Below are 14,024 nucleotides of genomic sequence, written 5' to 3'. Positions count from 1 at the left end.
TTTATGTTTATATTATTATATTAAAGTGTGACGAATCTTTGAAAAGTAATTTAAACTTTTAAACTTTATTAAAAATCTTTGTAATAAATAAAATTATTTAATTTTAAATAATCAAACGTTACATGTGTAAGGCACGTCCTCTTAACCTAGTTATTATAAATGCCATTAAAATGGATCAATAGCTTTGGCTTCTTCAGAAAAAATATATATCATTAATTAATCTAAAAATTACACAAATACATAATTTATATTTTTAATATTATAAAAAATCCCAATTCCATAAACATATTACAAAAATCCCACATATACATATAATGTTATGTATATGCAGGTTATGTTATGTATATTAATAGAGAGAGAAAGTAAAATAATTAATAAAAATAAGAGATAGTGTAATTACTTTTAAAAGATTGGTATTTGTGTTATTTATACTTAATTAATATCTTCGCCTTAGATATAAAGATCAATCACTATAACCTGATATAACAATGTCTATTACTATTTACTTGACGCTATACTAAAAATCATTATTTTAATTTATTTGTCAAATATATGAAATCAAGATAACTTTATTATATTATTCTCATTCTACTCCTAGTATTAAATAGCAACATAAAAAAACAATAGTCAAATTTAGAGTTGCAAAACGTCATCAGTACTCATCAATATGATTAATTTAGTAAAATACACTTTTCATATTATATTTTTTGTAAAGGGTGAATCAAGTCAAGAAGCGTCAAGTAAACAAAGGAAGTAATTAGGATAGCTAACTGTTGAAGCGTGTGACTATTCTCAATACGTGAAATTTACTTTTCCGTTTACGAGCTAAGCATATGAAATTTTCTTTTAAATAGTAAAAGGAATTCTATCTCAGAAACTCTATTTCCCATACTCTAACAATCATATACTATTTTCAATACTTCTAGACGTTAGAATTAAATTAAATTATCAAATATACTATATAGTCTCTAGATGATGACATTGGTCATTTTGCTACCTTATTTACATAAACTCTTTTGACTATTTACATGAATTCTAGTCAAGATCTTTTTTCTTCTAGTAATTAACCCAATCTAAATTTCTAATTTCCACCCTCCTATAGGCTCATCTGATGACGAGAGGTACTGATTTTTTTTTCCTGATAATATAAAATTTCTTAAAATAATTTTATATTTAGTTAACGAGATTATGAAAAATAATTCTTGCTCTAACTTATATAGAATTTGATTTAAGGTGGTAATATAGAGATTTAATTATGGGTTAGATACAGTAAATTTTTTATCCAACTTTTATATTTATGTTAAGTAGGTGTTTAACCGTAGAAATCCAATATTATTTTGCCTTATTTAAATATCTTAACTCTTGCCTTATTTAAATATCTTAACTCTAATAAAGCATTTTTAATTTTATGTTATATAATTAAATTGAAACAAATGTACACATCTAATTAAACTTGCCTAACTAACATGTGAATCCTTTAATTTATTTCTTCTCTTCTAGAATTTCTTACGTATCTACTCTATTTTATTCTATCTAGAAGCCGTTACACCTAAGTCCTATAAAAAAAATAAAAATGGAAAGATAAAAATAAAAAAATAATAAAGAAAAAATGTACAACATATGACTTCTTTTTCAGTATATATATATACACTTTTGCAATGTTGGATCATTCACTTCACCAATCCACAACATATTACTATTTTCTTTTCCAGTTGAAATTTTATTTATTATGGAGAAAAAAGAAATCAAAATTTTCAAACACAAAAATAATTCTCAAGCACAAGAAGAAGAAGAAGTAGAAAATTTAGAAACAATTTCTTTATCTGACCTTGAAATGAATTATGAAGGAAATGAAAGCCCAAAAGGTTCCTCTTCACCACAAGAATTTTTCGAGTTTTTTAGTGAAAATTCTGATTATGAAAATTATACGTTTTCAGATATCATTTTCTGCGGAAAAAATATTCGTCATGAAAATGATATCAAGGAGACGGAATTAGAACAAACAGAGAATTTATCTCCATTATTTCGTTGTGATTCGTTTCACGGGCCCTGTAACGGGCTGGTGAATCAGAATCGGGCCAAACTTCTGGCCAGCTTGGCCCGATTTAGCGGTTCCCAAAATTTGGAGAGGGTGAATATTAGTGGACTTACTTCTATGTCATCAAAGTCTAGGAGAAGAATGTTTATGTTCGGGCCTGTGAAGTTCAATCCTGAAATGGAGCTAAGTGAAATTAAGCAAAGACAGAGTCGTCGTCAGAGTATGACGACAACTAGGTCTTCGGTAGGAGGAGAGGTAGTGATTCCGGGGAGTAATGTCGGAGCGACGACGACGTTGGTGAAGAGTAAGATGAAAAAGAAGAAGGATGGTTCTACGCGGAAAATGATGGAGTTGAGTAGGCCCCACTTTGTTAACGTGTTGGCCAAGTCATTGAGGTGTTTTTCCATGCGAAAACATTGCATGGCATTGCCATAGCACTACACTTTCGGCTCGTTTGATACGAGGGATAAGAGTTAATCAATTCCGAGATGAGTATATCTCCTGTTTGGTTGTAGATAAAATCATAGAATAACTTATATGAGATTAAAAATTTCAGGATTGTAGGAGTACTTTTATCCCATATTGAGGGTGTGAAAACAATTTTAGGATAACTAATTAGTTCCATGATTTCGGGATGACTTGTTTCCCAACCATACGACCGAGCCATTAGATATTATAAAATCATTTTACAAAAGTTAACTATCTTCCTCTCTGGACGATATTTTGCTGAAGGATAGCTCGCTGTACAACGCATTCACGTTAATATGATTCGAGAGCAGTGTCAATGAAAAATGAGTATTGAAATCTGAAATCGTATCTTTACTTAATTTATTATGTTCAACCAATGTATTCTTTTATAGAAGTCGAGTTAGAACTTTGAGTTGAATTTTGGAGGAGGGTTGAGAAAAAATATTTAAATTAAAAATGGTGAAAATTTAATTTAACGAGCCCAAGTAAAAACTTGTTTTGCTCCCTAAGTTAGTTTATACTTGTCATTAATTTTCTAATTGACTTTCTACTTTTACTTGTTATTTTTGATATATCAAAAGAATTTTTTTTTTTCTATTTTACCCTTAATATTAATTGTTTATTCTCTAAACTAGTTTCAAGCCAGTACTCCCTCTATTTCAAAATGATTAAATTGTTGGGAATATGACGCACCCTCCTAAGAAAAATCTTTTAGGACATAAATTATAAGTTACTTTTCACTATCAGATGCGGAGCCAGCCCTCTTTAGGGGGTTTGTCCGAACCCCCTTCGATGGAAAAATATATTATTTATACATGATTAAAATTATTTTTTATGTGGTTATAGTAGATGTTGAACACCCTTCGACTTAGTTTTTTTTTATTATTGAACCCCTTTACTTGAAATCCTGGTTCCGCCTCTGTTCACTATTACCCTTTTACTTGTTCTTAAGTTAAATGTGAAATACTTAAGAATCTCATTAAATGAAAGGATAAAGTATACTGAGCTTGATCATGAAGATGCTGTGAATGATGATTGCGTGATATGTTTAGAAGAGCTTGGAAAGTTCTTGCCCAGTTTGCCGTTATCATCTCTAGATATATAGCTTCTTCCCCTTTTGTTTTTTGATGTTACCATGTAAATACCTCATCTATCTGTTGTTTATATTGAAGTTGAGAGCTTTATGTTCTATTGACCTTTCATTGTAACTGTGTATAGGCTTTAACTCACAATTTGGTGATTTTGTTGGGACATGATTTTGGTGCTCTATGTCTCAAGTTTGAAATTACTAGTTCTTTTGTTTCCCTCTAGTCCATCTTTACTCGTTTATATTTGACTTGATATAATTTTACTATATCACCCATATTAATAAGTCATATAAATATTAGAAAATAAATAGAATGTTTGGTGATGATTTATGGAAATTGGTATATGCTTTCTTTGAAGGAAATGCACTTCCTAAATCTATCACACACATACCAATCTTGTGTTGTTGCCCAAAAAGAATGATATTCACTCCTTTTCTGATCTAAGGCCAATCAGTCTTAGTAACTTTATTAATAAAGTTATTTCTAGGGTGGTTCATGATAGATTGGAGATATTGGTACCAAGGTTAATCTCTTCTAATCAATCAGGTTTCGTGAAAGGGAGAAATATCATTGAAAATGCTCTGCTTACTCAGGAAATTGCTACTGACATTATCAAAAGAGGAAAGCCAGGCAATATCATTATTATGCTTGATATGGCAAAGGCATATGACAGGGTTTCTTGATTCTACTTGATGAAAGTACTCAGAAAAATGAGATTTTCATAAGTTTTTGTTGATATCATCTGGAGGATTATCGCTAATAATTGGTGGATTTTTTTCATCCTGCTAGAGGGGTAAAACAAGGAGATCCTTTATTCCCTGCTCTTTTTATTCTCGGTGAGGAAGTTGTATTTTTGGGTTTTGAATTCTATCAATCTCAATCATCTAGCTTATGCAGATGATATAACTATGCACATGAAAAATCACTAAAAAGAATAATGAAGATTTTGAGCAAATATGAAGATCAATCGAGTCAACTAATCAACAAAGAGAAGAGAAGAGTGTTGGGTTAGGAGGTCTAGTTGAGAGATGTCAAGAAGACAGTTTCCAATTACGTATTTGGGGTGTCCTATCACCCACGTTAAGAAGAGAAAAAGTGATTATAATGAACTCGTTAAGAAAATTAAAGACAAGATTCAAACTTGAAAAGGAAAGATGCTTTATTTTGATTAACAAAGCATTCCTATTCACACTCAGTGCCTCCTAAATGTGTGATTACTGAAATTCACAAGATTTTTGGAACAAAAATGAAACTGGAACAAGTAAATATTGGGCTAAATGATAGAAATTATGTTTACCTACAGAAGAAGGAGGTCTTGGGTTTAGATGTTTATTTGATGTTTCAAAAGGCTATGTTTGCAAAGTTTTAGTGGAAATTCACAACTCGTAATTCTTTGTGGGCAAACTTTATGTGGAATAAATATTGTAAGAAAGAAATACCAACGTTGGTGCAATGGAAAGGTGGTTCTCAAAGATGGAAAATGATGTTGGAAAATAGAGAGATTTTAGAAAAGAATATATGGTGGGAACCTAGAAGAGGCACAACAAACATCTGGTATGAAAATTGGACCAAACTTGGTCCTGTATTACAAGAGCTTTCATTTTCCTATTGAAAATCCATTTAGAACCTAAGAGTTTATTTTTCGGAGGAAGATCAACCAACTCCCACGTATGGTTGCTTAAGATTGAATCAATCTCACTATTGACTGCCTCTTTTCAAAAGGATGAGTCTGACGACGACATCACTTTCTTAAACGTTTGAGACTCATTTTCTGAGAGAAATGTTACAAAATTCGATCCAAATGAAGTTCACTTTCTTTGACGTGTACTACATCTTGGATTCTCATCATTATGTACATCCACACTCGGTTCATCTCAAGGTCGTTTAGACCCCCTCACTAGACTGTTCATGTCTAGTTTTGTACGGATAAATGTGTTCAAGCAATTTAGCATTATCTGATTTAATTATCATATTTTCATTGATATCCGGATGTTTGAATTTATGAACCAAAAACTAACATGCTTTACTACTTTTAGCATATCCTATGAACACACAGTCTACCATCTTAGGTCCTATCCTTACTCTTTTAGGCATAGGAACTCGGACCTTCGCTAGACACCCCCACATTTTGAAATATTTCAAGTTGAGTTTTCTTTCTTTTCATTTTTCATATGAAATTTATTGTGTCTTATTATAGGACACTCTATTGAGTATTTGGTTAGCTGTAAGGATAGCTTCCCCCCATAAGTTTTGCCGTAAATCTAAACTTATTAGCAAGACATTCATCATTTTCTTCAAGATTCGGTTTTTACTTTCCGCAATATCATTAGACTGAAGTGAATACGGGGCCGTAGTTTAATGGACAATTCTATTCTCTACACATATTTACGCAAAGGGTGATTCATATTCTCTTCCCCTATCACTTCTTATCGTTTTAATCTTTTTCTCTTACTGATTTTCAACTTTTGTTTTATATTGCCTAAATGCTTTTATTGTTTCATCCTTACTGTTTAGCAAATAGACATAACAATATCTAGGGGAATCGTCAATAAAAGTTATTACATACTTTTTTTTCACCTCGAGATAGTGTTGACTTCATATCACAAATGTATATGTGGATTAAGTCTAAGGGATTTGAATTTCTTTCAACGGACTTATACGGATGCTTATACTTTGATTTCATACACATTTGACATTTTAATTTATTGCACTCAAAGTTTAAAAAAACTTTTAAGTTAATCAGTTTTTACAAGATTTTATAGTTGACATGTCCTAAACGACTATGCCACAAATCGTTTAACTCTAGCAAGTAAGAAGAAGCCTCAACTTTCGTCATTTCAACAACCATAACATAAAGTTTGAAAAGGCCCTCATTGAGGTAGCCCTTTCCTACATATGTTTTATTCTTGCTTATTAAAACTTTTTTTCAAAATAAACACACACTTACACCTATTTTTTTAAGTGTAGGAACATGGAGAACATTGTTGAGAATGATCAACACCTTGCTGGAAGTCACTTTTGGGAACATCTTTCCACTTTCTTCAACCTTGGTTGTTGTATTATTTCCTATGAAGATCACTTTTTTGGGATCAACGGAATCATAAATAGCAAAAGATTCTTTGTCTTGCTCAAACATGTCTAGTTGCTCCTAAATTAAACCATCATTCATTTGGATATCCAACTAGATTGCTTTCAGTGATCATATCACGTAGATTTTCAATCTTTATAGTTATTTTCAACATGTTTATTTAATCTTTGTTCTTATCCAGAAGACTTCTTCATCTTCTTATTATTTAAATCATCATCCTTAACAGGATTTGCAATCACCATTGATGATTTTTTTCATTCAACTCTTTATCCTCGTCTATCTTGAAATAACTCATCAAATCTTTCAAATCAGACAATTGATTTTTAATTATTATTATTATTATTATATATATTTTTTAAGAATATGAGGATCTATACTTGTGAACATTTGTATTGCGAGTTTGGCTAGTTAAAATGACATCATTTGCTGCCATTCTTTGAAATTCACATCAAAATATTTTTCTATTTCTTTGTCGTTTTCATTGCTAGAGCAATACCTGAATGACTTAATGACGTAACATTTGTAGTCATTGGGACAACACCATTCACAACCAAATCAATTTATTATTCGGTTCCATTCGTCATTTTCTTGTCAATCTTTAACATACTCTTTAATATTTCAGAATGCTAACAATAAATAATTTAATATTTAGCCTACTAATTTCTAGTCAATGATGAAGTTTTTATATCTTCAAATCATCAACCGAATGAACTATGAAACATGACGAAATTTTTATGCCTTCAAATCATAATCAAATTCAAATAGAGTGAAATCCCACAAATTTTAAACTCAAGAAACCAATACAGAGATCTTAACGAATCGGTGAAGTTTTTATATTCTTCGAACCAATTTCTCATACTGATTTCTTGATGAAATTTTTATATTCTTCTAATCGAGGGAATAGAAATAAAAAGATTTTAGTCTCCACAAAATCAAATCCAATACATATTAATCAAATACTTGATTTATAAATGGTGATAATTTTTTTTATTCACCAAACAAGCACAAAAATAAATATTTTTATATTTTCCTTAATGTTATTGTTTTTCTCAATTTTGATAAATCCGTATTTTTCAATAATAACTTCAAACACATGTTTAAATTAATATAAGAACAATCAAATAAAGTTTTAACTTTTTGTTTGCAACTTTGAACTTTTAACAATAAGTTCAACCCAACTTACGAACATCAACAAAATGAAGTTCAAACTATTTTCTGAAAAATAGCAAAACCAAATGTTAAGAACTCCGACACAAGTTCAGCCAACTTATGAACTATCAAAATGAAGTTTCAAGAACTTCAAACACAAGTTCAAAAAGTTGAAGAACTATCAATATGAAGTTCAACTATTTACTGAAAAACAGTAAATGAAACAATACAGATTAGTAAATTACTTCCTTAAGATTGTTGTATTTCGGGTACACAAATTCTGTAATTTCGCAACACTACTTCAACATAAGTTCAAGAATAAATCAAGAACACTTATGAAGTTGTCCAACACCTTCAACACAAGATCAAAATGATCTTTCAAAGAAGTGTGTTTTCAGTTTCTTAAAGAAAAATAGATGAAGCAGAAAAAAGTCAAGTCCTCCGAATTCACGGAGTGTCCTTAAGGAAATAATTCCCCTCAAATACCCAAGGTTACAGAATTTTCCTCCCAGGATAAAATGGCTTCACAACCAGAATGTAGCGGTACCTCAAATTTTTTGGTTTTCTTCTAACTCACTCAACGGGAGATGATCACACGGATTTTTTTTTTAAGTAAGAGAATTATTTTATCTATGCAAAAAACATTTATTCTAAACCTGTGGAAAAAATAGACGTTTATATAGCCATAAAGTGTCCTTTTCGAAAGGCGGCAATGGTTCATCCGAAAAGGTGTATCCTTTGGAAGAGTCATGTTTGTTCATTTGAAATATTGTGTCTTTTTTTCTTAACAGATACGACTATCCGAACAGTCACTCTTTTTTCAAAATAATGTGTCTTTTTCTCAAAGGATTGTGTCCCTCCATTTTCCATTCACACCAATTGAACCCAACAATCCTCCCACGTGAATGAGGAATGACTATTCTTTGTAAAACTTTACGGACAAGTATGTGATCATCAAGCAAAGACTAATTGCATCTGGATAAGTGGATTTTCTTTTGAACTTTCCATAGTTAACATGCATCGGATGCACTCGGTCAATCAGTAGATTTGATATCTTTGAACCGTCTAGCTTTAATGTACACCTAGACAACACATGTCACACAACCAACCTTTTACCATTTATGGTTCTGACGGTTTTGTTAGTTTGAGCCATGAACACATTCCGGTCTCATGGGAGCTAAGAGAATAGGTCTTTACTAACATTCTCCTTGAAGCGGCTTCGACTTCGCCCTCACATAGGTGATTTCTAAACGTTCAATCCTGTAGATTAAACTATTTTGTCAAATCTGCCAAATTTAGATAATCATTAAAAGACTTCATATCATAAGTCTTATCCTTGTTTACTAAACATTATCTACATCATGAGAATGGGTTGGGTATATTGACAATGTTAAACCTGTCAGACACAACTTTGTTTGATCTCCTTGAATCTAGCTCTTGGGATCTCCAGTCTGCTAGGTAGAGATACCGTCATGCTGACTTGTCTTGGGCCGTAGACCCATTCCTTTGGATGTCCTCTCAACTCCTTCTCTAGACAGACCTTTTGTAAGTGGATCCGACGCATTATCCTTTGACTTTATATAGTCAACAGTGATAAAGAGAAATTCTCTAACGGTATTATGTCTCCGTCTTATGTTAACCAAGTCAAGTAAACGGAGGGAGAGTAATTAGGATAGTTAATTGCTGAAGCGTTTGACTATTCTCTATACGTTCTCTTACGTGAAATTTATTTTTCTTTTTATGAGCTAAGCATATGAAATTTTCTTTTAATAGTAAATAGCAAAAGGAAATCGATCTCAGAAACTTTATTTCTATTACTCTTAACATCATATACTATTTTCAACACTTCTAGATGTTAGAATTAAATTATCATATCATATACAATATATAGTCTCTAGAGGATGACATTGTTCATTTTGCTACCTTATTTACAATAACTATTTTGACCTTTTGTCTCAAATTCTAGTCAAGGTCTTTTTCTTCTAGTAATTTACCCAATCTAAGTTTCTAATTAATTTCCACCCTCCTATAGGGTCATGTGATGACGAGAGGTAGTGAATTTTTTTTTCTGATAATATAAAATTTCATAAAATAATTTTATATTTAGTTAACGAGATTATGAAAAATAATTCTTGCTCTAACTTATATAGAGTTTGATTTAAGGTGGTAATTTAGAAATTTAATTACGGGTTTGATACTGTATTTTTTTATCGAACTTTTATACTTGTGTTAAGTAAGTGTTTAATTTAACCGTAGAAATCAAATATTATTTTGCCTTATTTAAAATTTTTGAATCGAAATTGAAGTTGAAGATGAAGGTATGTTTTGTTATAATTTTTGCAAATAATGTTTGGTGTTTGAATACTTTTCTAAAAATGTTACTATAATTTTTGCACTTAATATTTGTTTGAAATTTAGAAAAGGTAGCTTACTAGGTTTTGAATATATAGTTCTCATGTCCACTTAATGTACAAGACTTATTACATGGTCTGTTTTTTAGTCTTATCAGGATACATTTAGATCAAATTAACTTTTATAAATTAAAAATATTAATTTTTAATAAAGTATTTTAATTTTATGTGTTTTCATTCATCTGTTATATAATTAAGTTGAAACAAAAGTATATATCAAATTAAATTTGCCTAACTAACATGTGAATCCTTTAATTAATTTCTTCTCTTCTAGAATTTCTCACGTATCTACTCTATTTTATTCTATCTAAGACTAGAAGCCGTTCCACCTTAGTTCTATAAAAAAATGGAAAGATAAAATAAAAAATAATAAAGAAAAATGTAGCATATGACCTATTTTTCAGTATATATATATATACATTTTTGCAATATTGATCATTCACTTCACCAATCCACAACATATTACTATTTTCTTTTCTAGTTGAACTCTTATTTATTATGGAGAAAAAAGAAATTAAAATTTTCAAACACAAAAATAATCCTCAAAAAGAAGAAGTAGAAAATTTAGAAACAATTTCTTTATCTGACCTTGAAATGAATTATGAAGGAAATGAAAGCCCAAAAAGTTCCTCTTCACCACAAGAATTTTTCGAGTTTTTTAGTGAAAATTTTGATTCTGAAAATTATAAGTTTTCAGATATCATTTTCTGCGGAAAAATTATTCGTCATGAAAATGATATCAAGGCGACGGAATTAGAACAAACAGAGAATCTGTCTCCGTTATTTCGTTCTGATTCGTTTCACGGGCCTTATAACGGGCTGGTAAATCAGAATCGGGCCAACTTGACCCGATTTAGTGGTTCTCAAAATTTGGAGAGGGTGAATATTAGTGGACTTACTTCTATGTCATCAAAGTCAAGGAGAATAATGTTTATGTTCGGGCCTGTGAAGTTCAATCCTGAAATGGAGCTAAGTGAAATAAAGCAAAGACAGAGTCGTCGTCAGAGTATGACGACGACTAGGTCTTCGGTAGGAGAAGAGATGGTGAATCCGGGGAGTGATGTTGGAGCAAAAACGACGTTGTTGAAGAACAAGATGAAAAAGAAGAAGGATGGTTCTACGCGGAAAATGATGGAGTTGAGTAGGCCCCACTTTGTTAACGTGTTGGCCAAGTCATTGAGTTGTTTTTCCATGAGAAAACATTGTGTGGCATTGCCATAGCTCTACACTTTCGACTTGTTTGATATGAGGGATAAGAGTTAATTAATCTTGAGATGAGTATATCTCATGTTTAGTTGTAAATAAAATCATAGAATAACTTATCTGAGATTTGTAATTTCAGGATTATTGTAAGAGTAATTTTATCCCATATTGAGTGTGTGACAACAATTTTAAGATAACTAATTAGTTCCATTATTTTGGGATATTTTGTTTTCCAACCAAACGAGCCATTAGATATTATAACAATATTGTATAAAAAATAAATATCTTCCTCTAGACGATTTTTGGTTGAAGGATAGTTTAGTGTACAATGCATTCCATGTTGATATGATTAGAGGAAGAGCGGTGCCAATGAAAAATGAGTGTTGGAATCTTTAGTTTCTTAATTTATTACGTTCAGTCTATGTATTCTTTTATAGCAGTCGAGTTAGAACTTTGAGTTTACGAGTTTTAAAATCTAAGAAAGACAGGTTTTATTAAATTTTGGATTGATTATTTATACATGTGATGTAGATTTTAAACACAAATTACAGTTGTCAATTTACTATTTGTATTATGTAGTGATAAAGTGAATTAAGCACAAATATTGGGTTGAGAGATCACTAACAGTGTTTGTTTCCCATGTAGAATTTCAAATGGTTGACAAAAAGTCTTTAAACTAAAAGGGTGAAAATTTAATTTAACGAACCCAAGTAAAAACTTGTTTTACTCTCTTCATTGATTTATACCAGTAGCGGATTCAGAATTTTAATTGAGGGGTTCAAAAGTAACATATGAATTAATCGAAGAGAGTTTAACATTTATTATATATACATAAAATATTTTTAATCATGTAAAAATAGTATAATTTTCCGACGAAGAGGCCCCTGAATTCAATGTGCCTCCGCTACTGGTTTATACTCATCATTAATAATCTAATTGAATTTCTACTTTTACTTTTATTTTTGACATATCAAAACAGAATTTTTTTCTGTTTTACCCTTAATATTAATTATTTATTCTCTAAACTAGTTTCAAGATAGTACTCCCTCCATTTCAAAATAATTGAATTATTGGGACATAAGTTGTAGGTTACTTTTCACTATTACCCTTTTAATTATTCTTATGTGAAGTACTTAAGAACTTCATTAAGTGAAAGGGTAAAATTGAAAGAAATTCTCAACATGTGTTTTGAAGAATGAACAATTCATTTATTTTGGACATTGAAAAATAACTCAACAATTCATTTATTTTGGAACTAGTTTAGGTGTACATGTCTTGCGCGTGTATATCATTTTAATGAATTCAAACATTACATTAAATAGGATATTTATTTAAATAATAAAGATGAATATAATAATTAAATTTAATATATTTTGAGTATATAAAGATGAAGAATTTATTTATTACACCTAATCTTTACCAAAATGATTTTTAAAAGTTGATGGACATTCATCTACTATCTGTAAATTGCAACAAAATAATACAATGATAGAGACATCAAAATAATACAATTAAATCTAATCTTTACACACAAAAAATTTCTCAAAGTCGTCTGACACTCATCTACCACTTGTAAACAATAACAAAATAATACGATAATAGAGATACCAAAATAATACAACTAAACCTAACCTTTACATAAGAAAATTTCTCAAAGTCGACTAACATTTATCTATCACCTATAAACTACAACAAAATAATACGATAAAAGTGCTATTAAAACAATATAATTAAACTTAAATTTTACACACAAAAATTTCTCAAAGTCAGTCGAGATTCCTCTACGAATTGTAAACTACCACAAAATAACAAACTAATAGAGATATTACGATAATACAATTAAACCTAAACTTTACCTTAAAAAAAATTCAAAGCTGACTCACATTCATCTAGCATATGTAAATTAAAATAAAACAACAAGATAATAAAGATATCAAAACAATACAATTAAACCTAACCTTTACACGAGAAATTCTTCAAAGTTAACCGACATTCATCTACGACCTGTAAACTATATATAAAAAATATAATAGTGATCACAAAGTTTCGATTTTGATTCAACTAATTCTTGTCTGAGCGAAAATTTTGACCCTAAAGAATGATTTGAATGAAAATAAAGAAGATATATATATATACACATGTTCAATTCCATTATGCTGACAAAAATAGTGAAGAAGTTAGGATTAAAAAATCAAGCATCCACCAATCTAGACATGTAATCAAATCAAGTTAAATGAGTATCAATCATATTCTCCTAATAGTCAAACCGGTTTGTTCTCTAGTTTAACGTACATCTCAATATTTATAAAAGTATTTTCTTATTTTCTTAATAGAATTCTATTTTAGGAGTATTTTTCTAATTGAACATAAAGGAAAAAATTAATTAATTCTCCAACCATATATTTTAGGAGTCCCATATACTTTAGAAAGTCTAGTAGAAAGAAAAATATTAATTAATTTTCCTACCATATATTTTAGTAGAAAGGAAAATATTAATTAATTCTCTTACCATATATTTTAGGAAGTTTAGTTAATATAATAAAAAATAACTAAATAATAAAGTAAAAAAATAGTGAAAA

The sequence above is a fragment of the Capsicum annuum genome, chromosome 12 (assembly GCF_002878395.1).
Source record: "Capsicum annuum cultivar UCD-10X-F1 chromosome 12, UCD10Xv1.1, whole genome shotgun sequence".
Classification (NCBI taxonomy): Eukaryota; Viridiplantae; Streptophyta; class Magnoliopsida; order Solanales; family Solanaceae; genus Capsicum; species Capsicum annuum.
The sequence above is the reverse complement of the archived record's forward strand: the minus strand, read 5'-3'. Positions refer to the sequence as shown.